Source organism: Manis javanica, chromosome 4 (assembly GCF_040802235.1).
Source record: "Manis javanica isolate MJ-LG chromosome 4, MJ_LKY, whole genome shotgun sequence".
In the NCBI taxonomy this organism is placed as follows: Eukaryota; Metazoa; Chordata; class Mammalia; order Pholidota; family Manidae; genus Manis; species Manis javanica.
Window position 1 is genome coordinate 18,243,938 of NC_133159.1, and position 26,763 is coordinate 18,270,700.

Below are 26,763 nucleotides of genomic sequence, written 5' to 3' on the forward strand. Positions count from 1 at the left end.
GAATCCCAAAAAGGACCCAGGAGAGGCGCGAGCACACCACGGGGAGGCGCCGCCACTCCAGTGTCCCGACCCTGGCGCCCCCTGGGCGGCCCCCGGGGCCAGAGCAGACGAGTTCGGTCCCTCCCCGGGATCACCTGCGCCGGGTGGGGCGGGCCGGGGGCGGGTCGATCCCGGGCGGCGGCGGCGCCGCCGGCGGGAGGCCCAGCGGGCGCGGCCGGGGGCAGACTGCTGACGCGCGGGGCTCGCCCGAACAGGTAAAAGACGCGGGACGCCCGGGTCTGCGGGGGGCGCAGGCGGCCGGGCTCGGGCTCCGGGGCTCGCTGTTCGCCTGCCGGCTGCGCTCAGCGAAGGAGAGAGAGCCCGGGGGGCGGGGGGAACGGGCTCTCAGTGCCGCCCCACTTGGAAGAAGTGCGGGGGGGTCTGTGCGCGAAGGCGGTGGTAAGGGGTGGTGGGAGGGAGGGGTTTGGGGTAGGGGATGGGGCATGCGTAAAGGTGTCCGGAGCGCCACACATGCCCAACCCAGCGCAGAGAGGCTCCCTTAGAAGCAGCCTGCATTTGGGGGTTGATAATCCCGGCGTCCAGAAGGCAGGGGACAGCTTTCCTTGGCCCACCCGCCACTGAGCCTCGGGCGGAGGGGCCGATACTCCCCAAGAGAAGGGATCTGACCCGGCCAGCCAGGAGGTAGAAGGGACTGAACCACCAGGACCTGTATTTGCTGCTTCTGTGAAATGGGCATGGTTGGCCCTGTGTGGAGGCCCCTCCCGGAGACCGATCTTCCATTCTGTGAGATGAGAACCCACACCTGGGGGAGGAACTCAGGGTCGTGGCTCAGAATAGCCAATTCAGTAGCACGTTTGAAGCAGCTCCTGGGTGGCTCACAGGGCAAGCAGCTCAGGGGGAGAGGCACAGGGATGGTTCCAGTTCTGCAGACTGGGTACCGTGGTGGGAGAAGATGGATGTGTCCAATACAAGGGCTGGCCTCGAGAGACCTAGGCGCTGTCGGGCCTGGGAGGGAGCCCGAGGGTTCCTTGGAGGACGTGGGATTGAGTGGGTCTGTTTAAGAGCCCGTGATTTGGAGCTAATCAGCCGGGACGTTGGAATCCCTGCCTTGCCCCTTAGCCAAACTGCTAACTTAGCCTTGGGTAGGACCCTCTGTTTCTCTACGGTTCAGTTTAATGTGCTTCTTAAATGAAGCAGTTTCTCTGACAGAAAATTCAAATAGTGTCTATATATAAAACACACCCAATAAATATAAGCTATTAATTTCTACTAGACTGTAGCTCCCTGGGGACAGGGACAATGTGTGTTTGGTTCACCATTGTATCTCCAGTACTAGCATGGTGCGTGGCATATAGTAGGTCTCACTACATATTTGTTGAATGAATGAACAATGAGTATGTAGGCAACCTTTGGCACAAGGTTTACGTCAATAAATACTAGTCAGTCTAGAGATGGCCAGATCCAGATGCGTATGGATATAGGAGAGAGTGGTCTAGGTGGATAGAACAGTGTCAACATAAACCCCGAGTAACAGATTAGGGGTAATTCCCTCTTATGGGGTGTGTCAGGATAACATGATAATGTAACCAGACCGCAGAGGTAGGGAAGGGCACACAAAATCCTGGAATCCTGAATCCCAGCAGCCAGATGGGAGTAGATGGAGCTGGAACTCTAGGTAGATCAGATACCTTTCCCATGTCCTCTTAAGTGTCCATCCCAAAACTCTGGGGTAGGGGCAAGAGGGAGGGGTAAGATATAGCAAAGGGCTGGGTGCCTGATGGGAATGGTAGCTGAAAAGCGGGCTCCTAGGACCCCTTCATGGGGGTGGGGGGCATTCCTCACCTTGTCTGTGCTGGTCTCTGTGTTGATGGTGAGGTAGCTGAAGGGGGCCACATGGTGCCAAGTGAGACGACTGCAGGGTGAGTGGTGGGCTGGCACCTGGTGAGCTGGGTTGGAGGAACATCCGCATCTTTGGGGAGATCTGCTGCAGCAGTTGCCTATTTACAGCTCCTCCCCGTGGCCAGCGCCTGAACTCCGTGTCACTGCTGTGGGTAGTGGCCACTCCTGCCTCAGGCTCCTTCAGGGTGAGCCACTGTAAGCAGTAAGGGGCCTTTTGCTTTTCTGACATCCTCTGAGGCAGCCCTGTTGGGTTTCCATATCTATGGGGTGACCAGGGAGATGTGACAGGCAAAGGTCTGAAGTGGAGGTGAGAGTCTTGGGGGAACCACATCAGTAGGAGACAAGAGGCACTGTACCCCTCAAAGAGCTGAATTCGAACCTTCTCCTTGTAGCACTTTCTATAATTGCTCATAGTCATTTAATTTGCCATTTGCCCTTGACACAGCAGTCCCCCAGGAACCCCTAGGACTCCAGGAGGAGGGAAGCAGTGTTCCCACGATCCCCACCCTGTTGCTCCTGGGACGCAGGGTCAGAGAATGTCAGAGCTACAGGGACCCTTCACAGTAAGAGAGGGCACCCTCCGTTTAAAGCTGAGGGGCCTGGGGATAGGATATGCTCAGTCATGGAGAATTAGGGGAGGCCCCAAGTGCTTCTGTCACTGCAGTGGGCTGTGAAACCTCTGGGAACTGAAAAATAGAGCAACGCTTCCTGTTACTCTCCAGTCTTCCAATAAAATGGAATGGGAAGTTAAAAAGAGAAAGGTAAAGTGGATTTTAAGTTGCCTGATAAACCCTTATAATTTTTAAGAAAACCTCATGTGTGATGAAAAGAAAGACCCTAAATTACATATGCTCACTTTATTTGTTTAAAGATATATATTTGATATTGAAGAAAAATATCCAAAATAGGAGCCTCTCTCACCTAGTCCAAGTTACTATTGCTGGTCCGAAGTGCCTATGTTAAGAGGGGCACTTTGCAAGCTGCCATAGGAAGGTGGCATGTTCCTCCCAGGCGGCTCCAATCCCCTCACATACTGACCCCATCTGGTTCCCATCTCCATCCATCGACCTCCTGATGCCCACTCTTTGCTTTGGGATCTGGCAGGAGGGATCCCTCTTTCTTTTCTCTTAAAGGAACTCCTTATCAGATCTATAGATCCTTGGAAGGTGGGAGGAGGCAGAAAGATAGGGGACTGAGCCAAGGCAAGAGCTGGCCGTGGATTCCCCAGCAGGCTGGGGTGCGGGTCAAGCTGGGGGTGGGGGGATTGAAATTCCAGAAACTCCGGTGGTTTGAAATTCCCGGAGGTAGTGGCTGCAGTTCGGCCTAAGGAGGGCAAAGAGGGTGTGCCAATCTCAAAGACAGAGAGGCCCGTTCTTCAGTCAGTTTCCAGGCCCGTTCTGAGGGGGGCCCTGCCTGGCCGGGACACTCCTGAGCTGTCGGGGCCCTCCGTGGGGCTGTCAGAAACTCTGGTCCTGCTGGGGGCCTCGAGGAGGTGAAGTGGGCGGGGCTAGAGCACCGGCATCTCAGGTTGCAGTGCAGACCCCAGAGGACTGGCACAACTTGCTGCCAGGCAGGCAGCCTTGGGCTAAAGTACCAGGGTGAGGATGGGGCAAAGAGCGAGGACTGAGGCCTCTGCTTTGGAGCTGTGGGATCTTGTTCAAGTCACATCACCTCTTTGAGCCTCATTGTCCTAATTTAGTAGACAAGGTACTGTCCACAGCAGCCACTTAATAAATGCTAGTTTCCCCTTTACAGAAACGTGTCTTGGGACCTGGTGAATCAACCTTTAGGGCAAACAGCCTCAGAATTTTTCAGTTCTTCCCCACTTCACTCTCCATTTGTTCATTCACTCATTCATTCACTCATTCCACCTCTTCAGGGCTAACTGGCCCCAGGCCAGCACTGCAAATTCAGAGGCAGCTCTTCTTGCTGCTGTTGGGCTGGCTCCTGCAGACCACCAGCACAGTTTGGCCTTGCCTGGAAGCTTCCCTGTGTTCCTCCACCCTGGATTCTCTCAAGTCTATTGTGCCATGAAGAGCAATCATGTAATTTACTCCCCAACTACTGTACCTATCCCATTAGCCTCCTCCAGATTTCCTAAGGGTTCAGCCTGCAGATCACAGATGGCAATTAAGGTTAACCCTGTTTGCTGAGGGCCTGCTAGTGCGAAATGCTCCACATGCTTCAGACCCTTTAATGCCCACAGTATCCCAAGAGGTGCGTGGTCTGATTCCCTGGGTCTGTACTATGCTTCGGAGACCCAAGCAACTCGCTGGTTATCACAGAGACCAGCAGAGGTGCATTCTGACTTCCTGCGACCTAGACCATTTTGCCTTTAAGGGCCCTTTCCTCCATAAAAATATTAAAAATTATATTTATGGCTACATTTGTATATTATAACATTTTCTCCCACCTAAAAGTTCCATTTTTCTTTTGATTTTGAAAGGAAAACATTTTGTGGGCACCTTGTCACCCGTGCCCAGTGGCACCATCAGCCCGTAGCCAAAGGGCCGGGATTCCAGCCCACGTCTATCGCCGTGGAAGTTGTGACTTCCTCACTGCACTGCCTCTCAGTAATTAAAAAAAAAAAAAAGAGGACAAGCAAAGAACTGGGGGAAAGGTACTGGTTATCTGAAATCTTAACACCTAAGTCATTCTCCTTGGAAAAGGGAACTCAGTTTGCCTGTTACCCCATCCCCTGCCTTGCTCTCCTTGACCTTAACTTTTCTAAGAGCCAAACCCACCCATTCTTCTTTCTGGAGTTCTGGGTGACCCACTAGAACTAGGGCCTTCTCTCCAGTCACAGACCTTAAGGAGACTGTGGCCCAAAGGACAGAGGGGATTCATTTATCTTTTAGAAGCAGCTCCAAGTTCCTACCTAATCCCCAGTAACCATATCACTGGCCATAATAATAACAGCAACAATAATTAACATTTTTGAGAGCTCTCAGTGTGCCAGGCCTTATGTTAATTGCTTGGCCTGCATTGTCTCCCGAAAGCCTCAGTCACCCAATGGGTGGGTGCCATGGTCATCTCCATTTTGCAGAGGAAGAAACTGAGGCTTAGGAAGACTAAGTGAGTTACGCATGTGGTGGTGCCAGGATTTGGACTTGAGTCTATTAAGTTTGTTGTCAGAGCATAATCTTCTTGATGGCAAGGACTGTTTCCCATGTTCCCCATTACCCAGTGCACTGACTTGGTACCTACAGGCTTTCCACGAGGAATGAATGGATGCTTGACGGACCCCAGAGCCTGACCTCTTAGCCCCTCCACTGTCCTGCTCTTTAGGGAAGCTCACCTGCTTCAGGTCCTGCCCCTGTAGTGCAGAAATCAGCAGCCCCAGTCAAGAGGCAGTCTGGGGCAGTCATAGCCCTGATGGGTAGAGGAATTGATCAAAACAGCCTCAGGCATTCACTCTACCATCAACACCCTCTACCCATCCCTAACCTCTGAATCCCCTAAAGGAGTCTACCTCCTGCCAAGGCTGTTTCTCTGGGAACTCAAAGGTGCAGCCCGACCGTCATACAGGCAGAATGCCAGCTAGAAAAGAGTGACAAGAGTACCTGTTTGGCTCGCTGCCCTAGGGCTCATCTTTTTCCTCCCCTTGTATGTGCCTTTGGCCCTTCCCCAGGGCATATTACTAGACAAACAGCTGGTATTCCCCAGGGCAACTCGACCTCACCCACCAAAATAATTAGACACGTAAGTGCAAGTACTATAAAAGGAAGACAATAAATCAAGCTACATATGCCATCTAAGGTGGAATTACTGAGGCAGATGGACCAAGATTTTTAAATAGAGCAAGATAATTATGCTTTAGGATATAAGAAGAAATTCATAAAATATGGCAAGAACGAGAAGTTACAAGAGAGAACCAAGTCAAAACATGAGCTATGAAAAATATTAAAATTTAAAATAAAGGACACAATAGATGGCCTAAGTATCAGGATGGATACAGTTGAAGAATTAACTGATAAAGAGGAAGATCAGATTGAGAACTGCCTCAAAAGGCAGCAGGAAAAGGTAGAGACCAAAAAAAGAAAAAAAGCTGAGCAAGATGGAGAAGAGAAGTAGAGTGCCAAAGGGAGAGAAAAATGTAAATGGAGATTGATGAAATAATGGAGATTCAATTCAATGTCCAGAGTTAAAGAAAAGTGAACAAACTCAGATTGCAAGGACTCCTAGAGCGGCCAACCATAGAAATAAGGAAAAAATGTGCACACAGGTGTCAGGGTGAGACAAGACTGCAAAAGACAAAGAGCAGGGAGGAATAACATTCCTTACAAAGGAACAAGAACCGGCCTGACATGATACTTCTCAGTAACAACACTTGAGAAAAGAAGTCAAGGATAACACTAAGAATTGAAAGAAAAGAACCCTTTCAATCCAGAATTGTAAAGCCAGCCAAACTGTCATTCAAACATGAGGTCATAATAAAAATATTCTTAGGCAAATAAAACTGCAGAAGGTGGAATGCACCAAGAAAAACATTGAAAATACTCTCGGAAAAATGCTTCATAAAAGAAAAGCCAGAGATGCTGCGCTAACTCTGGGAAGTCCGGGTGTTTAAGGCAGGTGTCAGTGCAAGAGATGGAAGTACTACTCAATATTTTAGGTAGGAAATGATTTTATACACCTAATTCCTTAAAAATATTGGCAAACCTGGAGAACCCCAAAATGCAGAACTGACCAGACTCGGGAGCTACAGCACCTGCCATAATTAGGAAAGTGGGGGAATCAAGGCTGCTCTTACTGCTGAATTTAAGGACACCACAGCTGTAGCCCAGTGACCCAGGGATCTGGACGCCTCTATGCTGTAACAGTCTGACTTCCAGTGGCCCCACAACACATGTTCACCTGTTCAACAAAGAGAGGGCCAGCCTTGAATTAAGACACTTTGGGAGGGAACATGGTCTAGTGAGAAGTTAATGGCATTGATCCACTTCATCTAATTAATTTTGCTACCTTCTATGGATTGCAAGGGACATTGGTTTTCTATTTTCAGAAGTGATAGAAAATTTCTGTTTCAAATCAACTTACAAATATTTTAAAGGAAAAGTAGGTCCAGGCATCTCAATACAAAGTCATCATGATTGGTGCAATTATTAAAACAAAGGTGGAAAAAGTGACCTGGGCTGGAGGGGACAGTTAGGTCTTGGGATAGAGGCAGCTCTCAGTTGGGGCAAAGCTGGAAAGAGAGCCCTGTAATGATGTGTAGTTGCGTGCCACTCACTGTAACCAACCACTCAAAAAGCAGTGGCTTGAAACAGTATTTTCTGCGATGGTTCTGCAGGTCGACCAGGCTTAGCTGGGAGGTTCTCACTTGGGTAGGTCAGTTTCCATCAGATAGTCCGTCATCTGAGGTCTCAGCTGGTCTGGATGTCCAAGGTGACTTATTCACAGGGCTGCCTACTGATGCTACTGTCAGCTGGAAGCACAACTGGGGTCGTCAACCCGAGCGTCTCCCTGTGGCCTCTCCATGTGCCTTGGGCTTCTCACCGTGTGGCAGCTGGGTCCAGAAGGAAGATTCCCAGGAGCAGGCATTATGAGAGGCAGGAAGCAGAAGCTGCCACTTAAGCACTGTCCCAGAACTGCCAGTGTCACCACCTGGGCCATATTCTAGTAGCTCTAGCAGACATAGGGTCACCTAGATTCAAGGGAGTGGAGAAATAGACTGCCTTTTGATGGGGGGAACAGCCAGGTCACACTGCAGGAGAGCATGTCGGTGGGAGAGTTTAGGAGAAAGGAAGTGGGGCAGGGAAGGAAGGAGGAGAAAGGTACCCATGGATAAAATAGAAAAGTTCATGGAAGACGTTGGCTGCCAAGATAAAGAAGCAGGGCTTTATTCTGTAACTGGTCAGAAACGATGGTATTGGAACAATGGGAGGCCCGTGTAGAAAGCTAAGGTCTCGGTGGCTCTATAATTCTAATTCCTTGTCCAACAAATGGGTCCCCAGGGAAGAAGGCAGGTGGCTTCTGTTCTTCATGGCAGCATATGCCAGCTCCACAGTGGAGTAAAAAGCACGCTGCCCCTACTCCTTTAAGCATTTGTTAGACAATTATATGCTAGGTGCATGGCCAGGCTAGGCACTGTGGAAGTTAGTCTATGAGTCATATTCCACCGGCCTATCCTGGGAATTCCAGTATTTCTACAGTCACTCCATAGCTTCCAGATGCTCTCTTGGGCCCCTCGTGGCCCCTAAATTCTTTGTTCCTACCCGTATCCTGGTTTTTCACTAGAAAAATAGGGTCCAAGTCCAAGCAGCAGAGGAGGCCAGAGTGAGTTGCCTCTGGAGCCTGCTTGGAGCTAAGTGAGGAGGCGCTGTGACGGCACCACCAGAGCTTGGGAAGCAGGCCTGAGAGTCAAGTGCATGTTCACAGCCAGACCTTTAGCATCTGCTTAAGCCCATCCCTTCCATGCAGCCTATACATGCGCATACATCATTCGTTTATTCACCTAAGTCCCTTCTAAGTAGCAGACCCTGTGCTGAGTGCTGGCAATATGGCTCTGAGGCATATTTTGTCTCAAAAAGGCAGGTTTTGTCCCCCAGCCAGCTCCTAGAATAGAAGGGAAGACACACCTGTCTACTGAGTACACTTTCGTGTGATAAATGCTGTAACCAAGGTACCTGTGAGATGCTGTGAAGATTCTCAGAAGAGACTGACCTACTTGAGATTGGAGGGGAGGCTTCAGGCACGTCTTGGAGGAAAAGAAAACCAAGATTTTTAGTGCCCCCTGTGCGTCCGGCACTCTGCTGGGGCTTTGACATGCATTGCTAGATGGCTTGTGCAGGCAGAACCCTTCCACACACAGGTTTATTCAGTAAGGCTAAGTAGTTGGCACTTCCTACTAACAGTTATTATCTCATTGAGTGTCACAACCAGGAATGAGACGGGAGCCACAAAGCCCAATTTATAGAGGAAGAAATGGGCACAGAGAGGTTAAGTCACAAGACCCAGGTGACTCAACTCAGCCAGAACTCAAGTCCAAGTACAACTCTAAAACCAGGACCTCTGTCCACCCCACCACACTGCCAGTTCGCTGGAAGGGGAGGGAGAAGGGACAAGCCCTGTTGGGAGGAAAACTCAACAGCCAAAGTGCGGAGTGTGCAGGTGCCAAGATGGGGGGGTGGGGGTGGGGAGGCAGGAGAGAGGTGTGAAGGGCCTTGAATGCCAGCCCAGTGTCAGAGAAGCAGGCTCTGTTCTATCCACAGAGAACTGACCAGCAGTTCCACGACTCCCAGCCCAGGTCACTCTCCCGGGGAAACTAATCCCCCTGTGTTCCCGTCCTTTGAGGCAGGGCTGACCTGGAACACGGGCCTCCTGCCTCCCTGCCTAGAACTCACTCCTCATGCAGCTTCCTCCCGGTCACGGCCTCCCTTTCAGGCTGTGGTGTTTGCTCAGGACCTGAGCCCTGGGGCAGAGAGCACAGGAATATTTATTTATGTCACCAACCAACCCTGCCTCCTGGAGGCCCCCAAGGGCCGCCTCACTGGGAGGTTCAGTTATATAACCCTGAGGAGACACAGTGGGAGGAGAAGGAAATAAATCATAGTTCTTCTTGGACACATTTTGAAACTGGATAGTTCCACATCTTCCTCTTTCATCTTTTGACCTGGGGTCTCCAGGGGTCTTGGTGGTTCTCAGTCTGTCACTGATTTCCTTCCTTCCTTCTGGTGGAATTGTGGATTTGGGGAGATCTTTCCAGAGGTCGGGGAGGGATGGGAAATGAAATATATTAAAGGTTACTTTGTGCCAAACACCACGCCAGGGGCTTTATATTATCTCATTTTGCCCAAACAGCACCCCTATGAGAGAGGTCCTGTGTATTACTTCCATTTTATAGAAAAGGAACGGAGGGCCAGAGGGGTTAAGTAACTTTCCAAAGGGTACCCAGGAGAGCTAGGTCAGTCTGGCTCGGACGCTCCTAGTTTTCAAACCTCTCCCAGGGATTCTTGAGAGAGCAGGGCTGTGCTAGCTTCTCCCAGCAGAGGACGTGCCTGCACAGCTGAATCCCAGCACATCCCTCCAGCCTCCTCTCTACCCCAGCCTGCCCTTGACACTCAGCTCCGCTGTTTGGACCCTCACTGCCCCTCTCCTTGGCGGATCTCATGCATCCTTTCCCGAGGGTGCTCGTGCAACCCCTGACCCCGGGCTTCACTCACTCTGTTCTTTCCAGCTAGCATGCAGCTCCTCTCCTTCCACCTTACAAAATCCCAGTAAATAACAACATTCATTCATTGAGCAGAAGCAGTGGAGTGGCGGACGGCATGAACTCCGGAGTGCTCTGCCGAGTTCCACCCAGTTCCACCACTTCCGCTGGCTGTGACCTCGGGCAAGTTACTCAACCTCTCTGGACCTCAGTTTCTTCTCTGGAAGATGGAGAGAACCCTCAATAGGGTTGTTGTAGATGAAATGAGTTATAAAATACAAATAAAAACTTACCTATAAAGTTTTCAGAGAAGTGTTTGGCACATAGGTTAATGAAGTAGTGCCTTTCAAATTCTTTCCTCTGGGCAACCTGTCCTCTCCCGGGCACCCTCCTCAGCAGCCCCTCCGTCTCTGAGCTCCACAGCATGCATGACCTGTCTTGTGCCTTGGGGTCACATCTGCATCACTGTGGCAGCCACATGTGGGAAAGCACAGGCCAGATGGTGTGTGCTTGATCCTTGCTCCATGTACAGGTCAACCAGCAATCATTGAACACCCACTGCTCATTCACTTACCTAACTGTTCATCTCATTCAAGAACTATGTGTTCATACCTCCAATGTGCCAAATAGTGTTCGAGGCACTAAGGATTCAAAAGGTGACTAAAAGCAGATACAGCTCCTGCACTCATGATGCTCAGAGTCTGGGGTGGAATACAACCGTTCATCAAATGGAAGAAGCTAACTACAGCCAGTGCGGAGAGAGGAACGTGATGCCAGGAGAGTACACAGCACAGAGATTTGAAGTGAAGCTTGGGTTAAAGTATCCAAAGTGTCAATAGGTGAGGAAAGAGTTCTCTGGCACATACAGAGGCCCTGTGGCAGGAATAGGAGGGAATGACGGGGCTGAGCTCAGACAGGGAGGAGAAAAGAAGGTCCACAGGATCCAGATCCTGTACAGGTGACTTGTTGACCATTGTAAGTTCTAGTTTGAGTGGGCTTGAAGTTTTTAAAGGTTTGCAACCGTATCATGGAGGATTTCAGCGGCCCAGGGCAGAGACATGGCTGGGCCGACTGGGAAGTTAACGGCAGCATCCAGGGGAGAGAACACTGAAGCCTGGATGTGAGCAGGGATGGGGATGATGATGGAGGTGAGTAAGAAGATATGTAAGAAAGGAAGATAAATCTGAAAGGACTTGGTGAGGGTGACAGCCTGGTGGCAGGCAGGCACTTTAGGTTTCTGAGTTTAAAAACTCCGTGGATGGCATTGCCATTTCCTGTGTGGGGAACCCTGAAAAAGATCGGATTCTGTGAAATACTGGGCAGGACAAAGACCAAGATACCATTTGGGCCTTCAAGGAGGTGACAGTCTAGCTGGGGAAAGCAGACATGTACTAGTAGCAATGACCCTCCAGTAGCTAATGGAGTAGCTGGATGATGATAGCTAGTCAAACATGGGAACTGAGCCTGGGTAGTCCAGCTGCAGAGCCTCCGTTGTAACACCCTGCATTATACCGATATCATATTCATTTTCTAAATGCCTACCAGATGCCAAGAACTGTGCCAGGCACTGGGTATCAGCTCTGAATGAGAAAGACATTGCCCTGCTCTCGCAGAGCACAGGCCTGGGGGTTGGATGGGTCACAGACTAGACAGTTTCAGTTGGTGATTGTTCTGTAAAGACATTTAAAGAGGGTAAGTGAGATAATTCCCGGAGTAGGAGAAAGAGAAAATCTTAGAGTGATGACAAACTGACACAGTAATAAAATTATATACTCACATAATTAGTAGATTAGAACTCAAGCAAGGATTAGGGGGTGGAAGTGACAGGCTTCATGAGGTAGGATTTCTTTTTAATTGAAATATTTGACGTAAGTTGTTGAAATATTTGAAAGTTTGGGTTTTAACATATGCATAGGAGCTCACCAGGCACACAGGGTTAGGAAGTCATTCTAGAGAGAAGTGTGAGTGAGAAGCAGTGAACATCATGGGATGTGTGCATATAAGATGCAAACTTTGATATTTCTAAAGTATGGTCTGTAAGTTCCATGTGGGCTCAAATGCCAGGCCTATATAATTTCCTTTTTGTCTCTAGTGTCCACATAGCATATGAATGAATGAATAAATGAATGTATGAAAAAATGAGTGAGTTAGTGTTGGAAGGAGAGACAGCAGAGAGAAGAACAGAGTATAAATCAGTGTTGTCCAGTATAATGTGAGCCACCCATGTATTTAAATTTTCTAGTAGTCACATTAAAAAAGTAAAAAGAAACGTTAAGTAAATGTTGATAATATATTTTATTTAGCTCAATATGTCCCAGTATTAAAAAATTACTAACATATTTTATATTCTTTTATTTTGAACTAAGTCTTTGAGGTCCCACAGGTATTTTACACATACAGTATATCTCAATTCAGACCAGCCACATTTCCAGGGCTCAATAGCCACATGTGGCCAGTGGCTACCATATCAGACAGCACATGTCTAAAAGCTACCAGGCAGTAAAAGTCCTACTAAATAATTTGGACTTCATTCCTCATAGCTGATGAGAGGCCCCTGAAGGCCTAAGCAGAGGTGAATAGGGTCATATTTATTACTAGAAAGTTCTCTGGGGTGGCTGTGCAGCTGACCAGTTTTGAGATTGGGAAGGCTGTTTGCATCCTGTCCACTCCGGGGTGGGAGGTCATCTTCAGGGCATACCCTATTCCACTCAGCTGTGCTGTGGTTGGAGTGGAGATGGGGGCCCTGTCCCCAGCTGGGGATCTCCCTCCTTTGGTGAACTTCAGGGCCATGGCCCCTGCGCCACAATCAGCCCCTTCTTCTCTGTGACTCTGAGCTCCTCTCTCCCAAGACTCAGTGTCCTGAGCAGGGCATGCTTTGGCTGTGCGTAGCATCTGCTGTGGCCTGGGGTAAACAGCTGTGGCTCTGGACAGCTCAGCAAGGAAATGAAGTACCTGTGAGCGTGTTTAGCAAGAGCCCTGCCTGGCCAAGCTGCTGGGCTGCCTCGGGACACACCAGCAGATGCTCACACCCCACCTCCACACTCCTGGGTGGCTCACTGCCCCTGGGAGTGTGCAGGTGTTCCTAGTGGGCTCAGCGCCCTGGCACACCCCTCACGCCCTTTCCTGCCCATTTGTATATCCTTTAGACCCCAGACTCACATATGCCTAAAAGTCTATTCCCCGTTCCCTCCAGCTCTTTAAGAAGGGCGCGGTGGGTGCTGAGAGGCCCCTGGTTTGGGAAGCAGAAGACTGGGTTCTACCCTGCTCCGGTAGCCCTGTCATTTTGGGTGAGTTACTTGTCTCTCTGAGCCTCAGTCTCCTTGGGGTGTAAAGCAGAGTGGGGTGATGATGAGTAACTGAGGTTATGAATGTGAAGTCCCCAGCAGAGTGCTGGGCACAGAGGAGGTGCCCCAAAGGGAGCAGCGATAAATGTGCGGTAAGTGCTCAGTGTCCCCCGGCCCAGGGCCTTGAGAGCCGGGCACGGCCACACAGCCAGGTCCCTGGATCCTTGCAGCCTCCACGCCTGGTGGCCCCCTCAGGCCCCATCACCCCAGGGAACAGGGCTCACAAAGCATCAAAACTAGGACATTTGGTGGGAACAGGTTCCCTGGACTCAGTTCTGTGGGGTGTGAGGTGGCAGTGTTCAGGCCTCTTGAGTTCCACGGGGCTTCTTCAGAGAGACACTGGGGGCCTTTGACCTTAGGGTGGCACCTGGGACAGGTGGGCACTGAGAGAACCCTGGGTCAATACCAGGGCCGACTGATCCACTCAGTGGAGCAGATACAGAAGATGCAGGGCCCACAGTACTTCAAAGGGCCCCTCCCAAAACGTTTGATTTCTTTTACAATCCGGGAGAAAACAACTTTCTAGGCAAGAGAAAAATGTTTCCATTATTTTTTCACATCAGAGAAAAAAAAATACATAGAGCCCGTGAGGATTTATTATGGTGGAGGGCACTGCAGAACCCGCGATGCGACCCTCGCCCACCCTTCACGCACTGGGATGCACTCATGGGGCAGGGGGCTTCCTGTCGGTTCTTATTCAGTCCTCACAATCTCACTTAGCTGCGCACATATCTTCTTTTCCCTAAGATGAGGAAAATGAGGCTCCTGGAGGGGGTTTAGAGGTGACCGGGGTGGGATTCGAACTTGGGTCCATCTGAGTCCAGATGCTCTTTTTCACTACACTACAGTCTTTGCAAGTTGAGCATTTTATTTAATTTGGTCCTTACAGCATAAGGGCGGGATAATCACTCCTGTTGTAAAGCTGAGGAGACGGGCTGGAATGGAGAAGGGGGCACCTTGTTCCTGGTCTCTTGCTAGTCCAGGAGGGAGCCGGGAACTAGCTCCTCCTGAACCGTCTCTACTGGCCTACTGTCCCCACCCTCTGCCCTCACTGTGGCCACCTCACCCGGGCCACCACCTACTTGTGCGGCTCCCCTGCCAGTTCCCCAGCCCATGGAGGGGCCACTCAGGTCTGTGCAGTGTCCACATCCCAGCACCTAACAAAGCTGAGGGCTGGCACTGCCACCTGGGAGGGTGGGGAGAAGAGAGGCAGCGGGCCAGAGCCAGAGCGGAGGTTTAAATGAAACGGTGGCCCCAGACAAATGCCCCTCTGTATCTCAGGCCCTATTGTGACTGGCAGCAGGCCAGCTCTCACCGCAGGCGGCTTGAACGCTGGGATTGTTTCCCCACCTCCTGTCCTCTCTGCAGTCCAGCGCCTGCCAGGCCCGAGCTTGGGCAGGAAAGGGGAGGGGTGTTCCCTCTGGAATGGAGAGGGTGGGAGGGGAGCAAGAGTTGGGGAGGCTGAGGAGCCATGTCCTGAGCCAAACCAGAAGGCTGGGAAAGTCACAGGAATGAAGGAGTGTGAGAGGGAGGTGACTGGGTCCTAGCTGTGCATTTTGGAGGAGAGCAAACTGAAGTCCAGAAGAACAAGTGACTTGCCCAAGGTCACACAGCAAGGAAGTTAACAGAGATAAGACTCAAACTCAGGACCCCTGACTTTCAACTCAGGGTTGTTCCCCCCAACATAAGTCCTCTCTGTTGGAGTTTTGGTGGTGACCCTGTTGAGGATGTTGAGAATCAAAGAACGAATGTCACATGTTAAGGTTACAGAGGACTACGTTTGCTAAAATTCCATGTAAAAGTGCAGAAACTTCACATACAGTTCACCTCCTTAGCTCATTAATACCAATACTTTGAAAGGAGCCAAACCCTTGGAAAAGGCAGAAGCTGAGGCAGAGAATCAAGGGTGAGAACACTGGAAGGTCAGTGCTGGGGACAGACTCAGATTACTGGGGTTTGTAAGAGGCACTGGCCTTGGTTCTTAAAAACCAGTAATAATAACTAACTACCTAAGAACAGGGAGGTCAGGGCCCCTGTTCTGAGGAGACTGTTGGTGCTCATGTGGGTTTGTTTGTTTTCCCTGCACTCCCACCCATTTCCCCCCCACTGAAATTGACAGTTGCCTGGGTCATGATGTACAAAACTCAATTTCACCTACGTGTTCCTGCTTTTATAGGTGGCAGAAGTGACCCAGAAACCTCGGCCTATGCTTCTCAGAAATTGAGTTTGGGTGCATCGCAGGGTGGGTGGTTAGATGCGGAGCAAAGGGGAAACGCAAGGGCCAGGAGGGAGCTCACGTGCAGCTCACCAGCAGCTGCCTTTAGGTTTGGTTTAGTTCTTGCTATTATTGTTATTGATCTTACTTTGAATGAATCAAAAAGGAGTTCTTGAAAATGTACCAAATGGACTGACTACCAATGAACCTTCCTCTCCTGTGTGCCCCTGGGAGCCTCACTGGACCTCAGTTTCCCCATTTGTGAGGAGAGGTCTGTGTACTCGATAGTTCTCAGACTGGGTTCCACAGAATCCTGTGATCACAAGAAGTTGCCTCCTAGAGCTGCCTCAGTGGGTGCAGGGAGGGGTTGAAGAAAATTAGCAGGGGAGGGGGTAGGAGGGAGGAGTTTGGGTCCTTAAGCCTTTAGAGGAGCTTCGTTTTTGCTCATGGGTTCATCCCCCAAACTTGCCAGAAAATCTGTGATGAAAAGGGGTTTTCTCAGCTGGCAGAGTCCGCCCTGCGTGTCCCTCTTCCCCCTAGTCATACTGGGAACCCCCAAAGTTGCTACAGGGCACCAGCCCGGGCACTCCCTGGTCCCCGATCCCAAGCCTTTCTCGTGTTCGGTTTTCCCCTCCACTCTGGGGGTCCTGCCCTCCAGGAGCTTTGCAGGAGAAGGTGCACGGGGTGGGGAGGATGTTTTCTGAAGCCTCGCATGCACGAAAATATTGTTCTTCTACCCTTAAACTCAATATTTAGTGTGGCCTGCTGTGCATTTCCAGGCTGGAGAGTAGTTTCCCTCAGAGTTTTAGAGGGTCATCTCAGAGCTTTTGTGCTACTGCTGTCAAGTTCTGATTTCATCTGATTATTGATCCATTTATTTATGTTTGGCCTTATTTTTCTTTAAAAATAATCTGTGGACATGTGTGGAATATTCTCTTTATGCCTCATGTTCTGAAAGGTCATGAGGAGGAGCCCCATAGTGGGTCTTTTTTATTCATTTTCTGAGGATTTCAAAGCATTCTCTCATTCTGAAAATTCATGGTCTGCATTTCTGGGAAATTGGCAGATATTCTTTGATCATTTCCTCCCCATGATTTTCTCTTTCTAATCACTTCTAGAATTCTTACTATTAGGACCTCCTGGAGTAATCTCTTTTCAACTACTTTCTTTCCATCTTTTTGTTCACTGTATGAGACATTTTCCTCAACTGTCTTCCAACCCTGCTATTGATTTTTAATTTCTTTTGTTATATTTTTAGTTTCCTAGCATTCTTTCTTGTCCTCAGAATATTCTTTTCTTACATCATCCTGTGCCTGTTTTATAGGTGCACTATCTTATCTCTCTGAAGATGCTGAAGTTTTCTCCCATGCTGGGTATTGTCTCTGTTTGCTTTAAATACCTCCATGTGTTAGTTTGTTTTAGTCGCTATCTGTTCGTGGTGTTCGAGGTTTTCACCTCCAAAGGTCTGTTGACCCTTGGCTCTCTGTTCCTGTTTAAGACTAAGGCACTGAAAAGCTCACTGGAAACTGAGCATGGGGGTGGGCTTGTCAGCTAGTGACCCCCCCATGGGCTGATTGGCAGGAGCCTGGTCTTTCACTGGAGGGCCTTGTAAGGTGAATCAGGGTCTGGATTCTGTTCTCTTTGGTTGGCCAGTCTCCTCAGAGTCTCCTCTTGAATTTCTGTCCGGGAGTTAAACCTGTTGCTCAGAGTTCTGGCTGCCTGGGGAGCTAAGGGGACTGGGTGAGTCCCACATATAGGATTTAGACTTTCCCTCCAGCCCATTTTCAGCCAGGAATTAACTTCCTCCTTCCAGCTGTGCTAGGTTTCTCCTGAGTCCTGAAGTCAAATGTGCATATGAATCATGCAGGGATCTTGCTAAAAGGCAGATTCTTACCCAGTATGTGGGAATGTAGCCCACGATTCTGCATTCCTAGGAAGGTCCTTGAAGTTGCCAATGCTGCTGACCCAAGAACCACATTTGGATGGTCAGGGCCTAGAGCAGAGCCGTTCAGGGGATCTTTCTGCAGTGGTGAACATGGTCTCACCTGCGCCGACCCGTACAGGAGCCACAGCCACAGTGGACATCGAGCACTTGAAATGTGACCAGTGGGGCTGAGGGCCTAAACTGTTCATTCTATTTCATTTTATTTAATTCTTACTTAAATTCATATGGATACATGTGGCTGTCAGCTTGGCCGCGCAGATCTACTGCCAGGTTCACTCTCTGTAGGGGGAAACTTACCATATTCTGCTGGCTGGAAGAGGCCTGGGGCAGAGGGGACAGTAGGGGGCTGGGCTGAGCTGCTCCTCTTACAGCCTTTGATTATCCTCTTTTCAGCCCCACATGGCACCCTGGCTTGTGGTGGCCTCTGTTGCCACCCATTCCTGAGTCTTCCTGGGGTTTCTTGGATATGATCCATTTTTACTGGTTCTCCCAGTCTGTAGGTTTGGGCCTTGGCCTTTTCCAGCTTGCTAAGTTAGTGCACCGGTCAGCTTTTCCAGCTCTCACACCCGGACTGGCCTGTCTCCTTTCCTTTCCCTTAGGCCTGTGGATTTATACATCTTGATTTCCTTTCCTGTCACTTACAGGGGCATTTCAGGAGGAAGCAGAGATGAATACTTGTGTACCATCTGCTATTTACCCATATTATCAAGTCCCCACCCATACTCCAATACAGTCACTGTCCATCAGTGCAGCAAGACGCCACAGATTCACAATTTGCCTTCTCTGTGCTACACTGTTTTCCCCATGATCCCCCACACCATGTGCCTACTGCATTTTTTAAAAGAAAGATTGACCCCATACTTTGTTTCTCACAGGATGAGACAAACCCAAATGTATTCTTCTTCTTACCTGTAGTTTTCCTGCAGGCCAGAAGATTTGTTGTGCCCAGTTGCCCAGAGAAACCATCCCTAAGTCGCTGCAGAGCCTGAGAGCTACTGGAAAAGGCCAAAGGCTCAGCCTATCTGGAGAGATAAGCTGGCTAGTCTGCTCAGTGGGTTTCTGTTCTGTAAAGGGATTGATGGAAGGGCTTCCTTGTACACCAGGGAGTAGATGTACAAGGCTAAAGACCTTCTAAGCCCTTGGCAGGGAGAAGATTTGGAAAGGAAACATTGGGAATGGCTACCAGTTAACTGGGCAGAGAAATCACATAGATGGGACTGAATTCTGGCTGGCAGGGCCTGGGGTGGTGTGGTTGTTCAGGGCAGATGAACCAAAGATGTATTTGAAGTCAGGCTGGAGGTAGGTGCTGAGACTTCCATGAATTCACCTGGCAAAGTAGGGCGAGAATCGGGCCTGTGAGCCCCACCCCACACCTTGCCACAGCTCCTCCAAGACTCTTCTCCTCTCCCTAGAATTCTCACCTACTCCTGGCTGATGCCTGCTGGTGCCTGTCACTCCCTACACATGTCTGATCTGCCCCCACATCCCCACAGCACTTGGCCTATGGGATATGTCTGTTCAGGCAGGGCAGGGGAGGCAGGAGTAATTGAGTACAAACCTTGGGGTCAGACATATGAGAGCCTCTCTCCTATACATTAGGCTGAATGGTGGCCCCATTAATAGCCACATCCTAATCCCCGTAAAACCTGTGTTGATGTTACCTCACATGGCAAGAGGGGTTTTGCAGAAGTGATTAAGTTAAGGATCTTGAGATGGGGAGGTTATCCTGGACTGCTTGGGTGGGACCAATGGAATCACAGGGGGCCTTATAAGAGGGAGGCAGGGCAGTTAGAAGGAGACACAGTGATGGAAGCAGAGGTCAAAGGAGGAGAGAGAGAGGAAGATGCTACACTGTTAGCTTGAAGATGAGGAGGAAGGGGTCATGGGCCAAGGAATGCAGGTGGCCTGCAGAAGCTAGAAAAGACAAGGAAACAGATGCCCCCTAGAGCCTCTGAAAGGAACACAGCCCTACCTTCACGTTGGTTTTAGCCCTGTGAGCCTGATTTTAGACTTCCGACCTTTAGAACTGTAAGAAAATTAATTTTCATTGTTGTAAGTCACTAAGTTTTGGTAATTTGTCACAGCAGCCATAGGGAACTGCTGCACCACTCTGCCGAGCTACCTAGCCTCTCAGACCCTCAGTTCCTTCATCTGGAAAATATATGAGACAACATATGAGAAAAAAATACATGTAAGATACTTAGCATGGTAACCAGGCGTAGTAAGCCCTCGACAGATGGGGGCTGTTGTGTTTGTGGTCCTCGTTGTTGTTATTGCTGGTTGTCTGTCTGCAGATTAAGTATGGACAGTATGTTTTTCTTCTTGCCTAGACTTTCTTGAATAGGAAGGATAGGAAATTCTCAAGAGACAGGCCAGTAGCTCTACTCCAGGAGTCATCAACCAGGGATGATTTGCCCCCCACAAGACATTTGGAAACTTCTAGAAACATTTTCAGTTGTCACAACTGGGAGATGCTACAGGCAATGAGTGGGTAGAGGTCAGGGATGCTGCTAAACTTCCTGCCATACACAGAATGGCCCCCACCATGCGGAATTATCTGGCCCAAATGTAACCAGCGCCATGGCTGAGGACCCCCACCATACTCTGAAGGTTTGTTATACCTCCTGGGCTCAAAATAGCAACAGATAGAAAAATAGTCAGCAGAGTCCTGGCACAGCAGGGCCTCTGACCCTTCTCAAAGTGTCCCCAGGAGCATTGTTTACATCCTGGAAGGCCTGGTAGCCACCGACAGTGTGAGGTAGGAGATCTGAGTTGGAGACTCAGGTCCTCCACTCACTTGCTGCAAGACTTTAGGCAAGTCACTTAGCCTCTCTGAGCCTCTGTTCCCTGTCAGCGACATGGAGATGGAAAGACCCACCTTGCTGGACTGTTTAAATGGGGAAATGTTTGTGGAAGCATAGTGCCCACCGCTTTGTTAGTGTCTCTTTAAATCATAGTTCCCTTCCCTTCCTGACTAGAATGTCAAGGTGGAATGATTTCCCTCTGACATGTCCACCTGGGGGCATAAACTCTAACCTTGTCCTTCTTCTTCCCGCTGGGGGTCAGCAGGACAACTGGAGATTTTACGCAGGGGCCCAGGTGTAGTTTGAGGGCTCAGGAGCTGGGCCCTTGGCTTGGGCCCAAAGAGCAAGGGACCAATGGAAGCCACGGATCACATTCCAGCTCCCGGTCAGTCTCAGCCCTGACGCCCACAGGTGTCTTCCTCCTACTGACTCCTGGCACGGTCTGTGCTGCCCTTTTGGTACAAGGCAAAAATCTGCCTTGTGACAACTTTCCTCTGGGATTTCTATTTATAACTCTTAGTACGAGGAACTTATCAGTATTGCAAGACTTGGGTAGGAAGCTCCGTGAGGCACCTTTACAATGTGGGCCACAAAAGTCAGAAACAAAGAAGGTTCAACCCAGAATTTGTCAGGGTGGGAAATAGGAATTGATGTGGTGGGCCTAAGACCCAGACTTCCAGATCCACAGACCAGTGCTTTTTCCACAGAACTTTGCCGTATTAATCAGGTACCTCTCTGTTATCATTGCTGGGCTAGGCAGGAGGGAGGGATGATCTCCAGTAAATATTGATTAAAGGGAAAATTCTTAAAGAGAAACCATTTCATTTCTCATCGTCCTTGTTTGAGCTGTAGGAACGTCGTCCCCATGGCCGTTCTTTGAGTTCTCTCAGTGCTGTGTACATGTTGGGCACTGGTTGAATGAATGACAGGGGAAATGGACCAAAGAACAGGTGGGAGGATGAATGTGTGTAGTAGATGGGTAGATGTGTGCATAAGTGGATGGGAAGATGAAAGAATGGATAGATAAATAAAATAAGAAATGTACATCTTAATTTCTGGGCACCAACAACAAGGAACATATGTTTGGTATGTGATTGTGTATTGTCCCCAAGTTCAGGGGAGCATGAAGGCCATTCAGACCCCACTGGCAGATGGGGTGGGGGGCCATGGTGTGGAACCCAACAGGAATGGAGAGTGCAGGAGGTGGCCGTTTAGTGTTCAGGCAGAATTGGGTTACTATGCACCCAACAGAGTGTTTGAAGGTTTGATCGTGAGGGTCCCACATGCAATGCTGTGGCCAGGTCAGAACTGCTTTGCGGAGTTTCTCCATTTGTTCCAGGCTCAGCTGCCCTCCAGCCTGAATTGCACGTGCTGACTTTCCTCTCTTAACATCCCTTTAGTCACTATCTACAAGGAAGGGTGAGCTTCTGGAAGACACTGGTTGTTGAGTTAAGCTATGAATGGCTGTTCTCTGCAATAAAACCACAGACTGGGAAGGCCCTTAGTGATCATCTCCAAACTAGGCCATTTTATAGATGGGGAAACCAAGGTCCAGAGAGGAGAGAGCACTTTCCCAAGTCACATGGCAAGTGAGTGGCAGAGGGAACACTGGTCTCCTGATTCTCACCCTACGTTATGAATCTGTGGTTTGCTCTTCCCCTGCCCACCCTGCAGCCCCTATGGCCTACCAGTCCCATTAGGATTTTTGCCTGCCTAGGGGAGGTTTCACTGTTTTCTCTGTCTCTGCCGTCAGTAGAGACGAGAAGGTCAAACCTCCCAGAAATTCTAGTGAATCCTCTTCAGATCCCCTCCTTGGGACCCCATCTTCATGGTCTGGCTCCCTGACCTTCCTTTTCATACCTGAGTTTGACCAAATGCAGCAAACACATGACATGTGGAGAACTGGGAACTCAAGGTCCAAGTAGAGCAGGGGAAACAGACTGAGGACAGAAGGGAAGGAGAAGAGAGGCTAGGAGCTGACATTCTCCGCTCACCTGCCATCTGTTAGGCAGTGTACTGGGTAACTATATCTCATTGATTCTCATAACCCAAGGTAGCGGGTATTATCCCTGTTTTATAATATAAACAATGAGGCCTACAGAAATGTCTCAGCTTGTAGAGCTGGTCAGCGGTGAGGCCCAGGTCTAGCTGACCCCAAAGCCCTTGCTGGTTCAAGAGCTTCTAGGTAATATGCTCTGTTAAAACACTATCAGGGGTTCTCAGGAGCCACCCAGGAGGAGTTGGAGTCTCTGTCCTGAGAGCCCCAATCAACAAGGTCAAGACTAACAGGGATATGAAGTCCTGCACTCAAATTTAAAAAGACATTCGCACAAGAGTAAAATTGTCACAAACATAAGGCGGCTATTACTGCCTTGTATTTCCTTAGCAGTTTGCAGGTTAGAAAACCCTTCCACTTACAGATTTTAGGACTTCGATTAGCCATAAACAGGCATGAGAATAATCTGAAAAAGGTTTGGGGGTATATCAACAGGGTGTGTATAAGCAGTGTGGTGTGACTGCCTGTAAAGCTAATGAACTGTTTGTTTGCTTGATTCCAGTGTGACATAATAACATTTTGTGCACAGCCACTGTGCTTAATGTATTACATGTTTTATCTCATCTAATTCTCATAGCAACCCTATGGAGTTTGTTACTCCTGTTTTACAGATCAGAAGACCAAGAGGTGACACAAGCTGAGCAAGGTCACCCAGCTAGTATTCAGCAGAATTCAGTGGAATTCAGGCTTGGGTCTATTAAGTATCAAGACAAATGTCATTCTGGACATTGCAGGCTCCCTCTGGAGTCATGCGTAGTTCGGGTGCTATATTTAAGGAAGTCATTGATACACAAAGAAATGAGGAACCCATGAAGGACACTATCACTCCAAAGATTGTTTCAAGGAACCAAGAATATTTATCCAAGAGGAAAAAAACATAATCAGAGAACGTACAATTGACGTTCTCAAGGGCAGAAAGAAGCTCCTCCACTTAGAAACAGGTTGGCTTCATAGGACATTTCCCAGCCCTTTGTTGACCAACTGCTATCGCCACCTAGTGGTGGGAGGTAAAATTGATGTGCTGATTATCAGCTAAACAGTTCATCCAAGTTTGTTTAACCTTTCACACACACAAGTGCTTTTTAAACGTGACAAATTGTTCTGTGGAAGAGGCAGCCAATACCTTTGTGGGACCAAGGAAGGAGATTTTGATTCCAACATGAAGGTTAATTTTCTGAAAAACATCCCCAAAACTCCAGGGGCTGCTTGGAAGTAGTAAGGTTCATGTCTGCAGAACAGACCACGTCACAGGAAGCTCCCATCTCTCTGATGATTGGCAGAAATCAATCCCATGTTTTGGTGAACTGAAGTCCTTCATGGGTTACAGTTAACATTTAAATGGTGGTCTGTCAGGGTTGGTAGTGTCTTTGTTGTCTTATCCAGGGAGGGACTTACAGGCCAGTCCAGACGGAAGGAGGGGCAGAGCAGTTGGGGAGACTGGACAGGTGGGATCTGGCAGCATTTATCCTCCAGCTACGGCTCTTACACTTGACCAAGGGACAGTCAGAGAAGGGTAGCCCAGTGGGTAGATGGTCATGACCCGCTGTCACTTCCCAAAGTGACCTCCCACACAGGGCCATTTGTAAACAACCCAAGAGAACAACAGTTCCTTGTAGATTCTGTAAATGTGATTAAAGCTGTGCTGAAGATAGAGGTTCAGAGTGTGGCCAAGGTCAGGGACCAGTCAGGGTCAGCAGCCTGGGGCAAGGGCTCTGGCTCTCTCTGCTGAGCCCCAGCCTGTGTGTTTCCTCATCAAAGCCCTTTCTTGGTTTTTAGGTCCTGGGTGGTCATTTGTGCCTTTTGCATTCAGGGGGAGGCAGTCTAGTGAGGGTTAATGGAGAAGGGGCTGCAGAAGAAGACAGACCCTGCCTTAAATCCTGACATGGCTGCATATTGCCCTCGTGAGCTTAGGTTGATTTCTTCTTCACTGTAAGCCTCAATTTCTCCATCTGTAGAATGGGCACAGGGATTGCACCCTCCTTACTGGGTAGGTAAGAGGATTCAGTGAGACCTCCCTGATAAAGCACTGAGTGCTGTGTCTGACACGTGGTTTATTATGATTATTATTATTATTAAATTAACCTCTGACAGTGGAAACCAGCCTCACCCTCTTGTGCTCTCCACCCTTCCCAGCGGCCGTGGACCTGGTCATAGGCACATTTGATCCTGAAATCCCCCTGCTGGATGTAACTTGGCTAACAAGACTCACTGGGCCCCACATATGAAAACACCCACATCCTTGGCCACCAGTGTTCCACCCTCCCTCCCGCCTTCTGCAGTGCGGCGAGGAACAGAGATGCAATTGAGAGCTTTTAGGCTTTAGATGAGGCAAGATACCCCCTGAGATTATTCCGCGTTCACTCAGAAGAAGAGTAGCTGGGCTCATGCGAAAGGAGGACTGCACCTGGAACTCAGCGCCCAAGAAGTCGCCCTGAGGACCTGCAGAGGAGCCTGTATCCTGGTGGCCTGGGGCGGCTGCACTACTGGTCAGTCTGGGGGGTGGCGGTGTGCACACAGTGTGCACATTTCTGTAGTGGCTTGTCATGGACCTCCTGGATGTGAACCAGAGGCAGGCTGTATGAGCACAGGAAGATCGCTTTATATCCCCAGATCTTAGTGTCCTCATTTGAAAGAAGGGGAGAGGAAAACCCATCTTATGTGGCATTTGCTAATTAAATCAAAGCATGGCTAAAAAATATCTGGCACAAGGTCTTGACGTGTGACAGGCGCTTGGATGGTGGCTTCTGTCATTTTAGTGCAAGTTGTTTCAACAGCAGATGTGTTCACAGGCACAGTCTAGCTTCTCCAGTGATTATGCTGTGTCTCTCCCACTAAATGACCCATGATCAGTGGCCACCTATTTGCCTCTCTTTTCTGTTTCAAAAGGAATTGTGAGAAAATATTACGTGTGAACCTTTTCAGTTTGATATTGCTGGGGAAAGAGGCAGAGGGTTTAGGCAAATGCATATTAAAACTCTATGTGCAGGGATGGGGAATGGAGGGGGCAGGCTCCTCTCCTGGGGAGGCAGCGTGGGGGTGGGGGTTTGGGGAAGACTTTTACTCCATGTTCTCGTAGTGGTTCATACTTGTTTTTATAGAATGAATTTTTTCTTGTTTTATGCTCCAGAGTCTTGAAGGATGTGTTCTGTCTCTAATTTAGTTCAACAAATATTTACTAATACTCACTAAAAAATAAGAGCTGCCATTTATTGAGTGCTGAAAAGTGTTCCCATACTTAACCTCTGACCCTCAGCTCGCTTGGGGAAAGCCGCCTCATTTTACACATAAGCAAACTAAGCTGAGAGAAATTCATTTACCCCTCAAGGATTTCCACTGGCAGAGGGGAGAAGAGCCAGACCTTGATCTGGGGGAAGTAGGAAGATAGGAAAAGAGCCAGAAACAGTCTCTACCTGCACAGGTCCGCCCACGAACATGAAAGGGGAATGGCTAGAGGAGGCTGCTGCGGTGCGTGCAGGGGGAGGCTCACTGCAGGGAGCTTTGTGGGAACACAGAACGAACTGACAGACCCTCATTCTGTCTTGGGGGAGGCTTCCTGGGGGTGACTGGCCTGAGTCTTGAAGGATGTGTTCATTCTTGGGGGAGCTGGCTGTGGAGCATGGCCAACCCAGACCTGTTTGAAGGTCGTCCGGAGACAGGAAGCCCATCCATGCAGACAGGTTGGCCAGTGTGGGGAGGCCGGGCAGAGCCACACAGGGCTCCTCAAGGGAGCCTGAGTCGTGGGAGTCCTGAGGAGCTGGTCTCCGGGAGAAGGGGATAGACAGTTGGGGAGGTAGGGGTTTGAGGCAGGGCCCAAGGCTTAAAGGAAAGCAGAGAAAGTGAGGGTGGAGCCCATCACATGGGTGAACAGGGCTTGGCCTCAAAGGGGCATTCCGAGGCTGAGGTCCCAGTGGGGTGGAGGCAGGCCACAGCCCCAGAGCCCCCAGCCTGGGTGCAGATGAGGGGTGCTGACCCCTGTTCCCATCAAGGGCTGGGAGAGTGGGGGAAGCTGCAGCCCAGAACTGGGCACTCTCAGGAGAGGCCCAGGTGGGAACCTGGGGAGGCCAAAGCCTGGGGCAGCCAGTCCAGAGACAGAAATGACAGGGGAGGGTGGGATGGTCCTTCATCAGGACAGATGGCGGAGGTTGGTGTGAGATGCTGAGAGGCTGGAAATAGCGGGTGGGAACAGCCAGTGAAGGGCTCTCACTGCCAGATACAGGGCACCAGGGAGATGAATGTTTGAACCTAAGAATGCAGTGATCAAGCCTACAGTCTCAGAGTCTCTCTCTCTTTTACTAGAATGTGAGCTTCTGGAGGCAAGAAGGATTTTGTCTTGTATTTCCCTAGTGTG

At 49.6% G+C, this 26,763-nt stretch overlaps 1 protein-coding gene across 2 annotated transcripts in view; it reads left to right on the forward strand.

The window, feature by feature from the left end:
• Positions 1-159: 159 nt before the first annotated feature.
• The window catches only part of NCMAP (non-compact myelin associated protein), a 36,353-nt gene continuing 9,749 nt past the window's right edge, over positions 160-26,763 (forward strand). The window contains exon 1 of one of the 2 annotated variants that reach the window (XM_037017738.2): positions 160-254. The gene's annotated coding sequence lies outside the window, so the exon portion shown is untranslated. Of the gene's footprint in view, positions 255-24,677; positions 24,902-26,763 lie in introns of those variants that run through there. The other variant, XM_037017739.2, reaches the window with a different exon arrangement.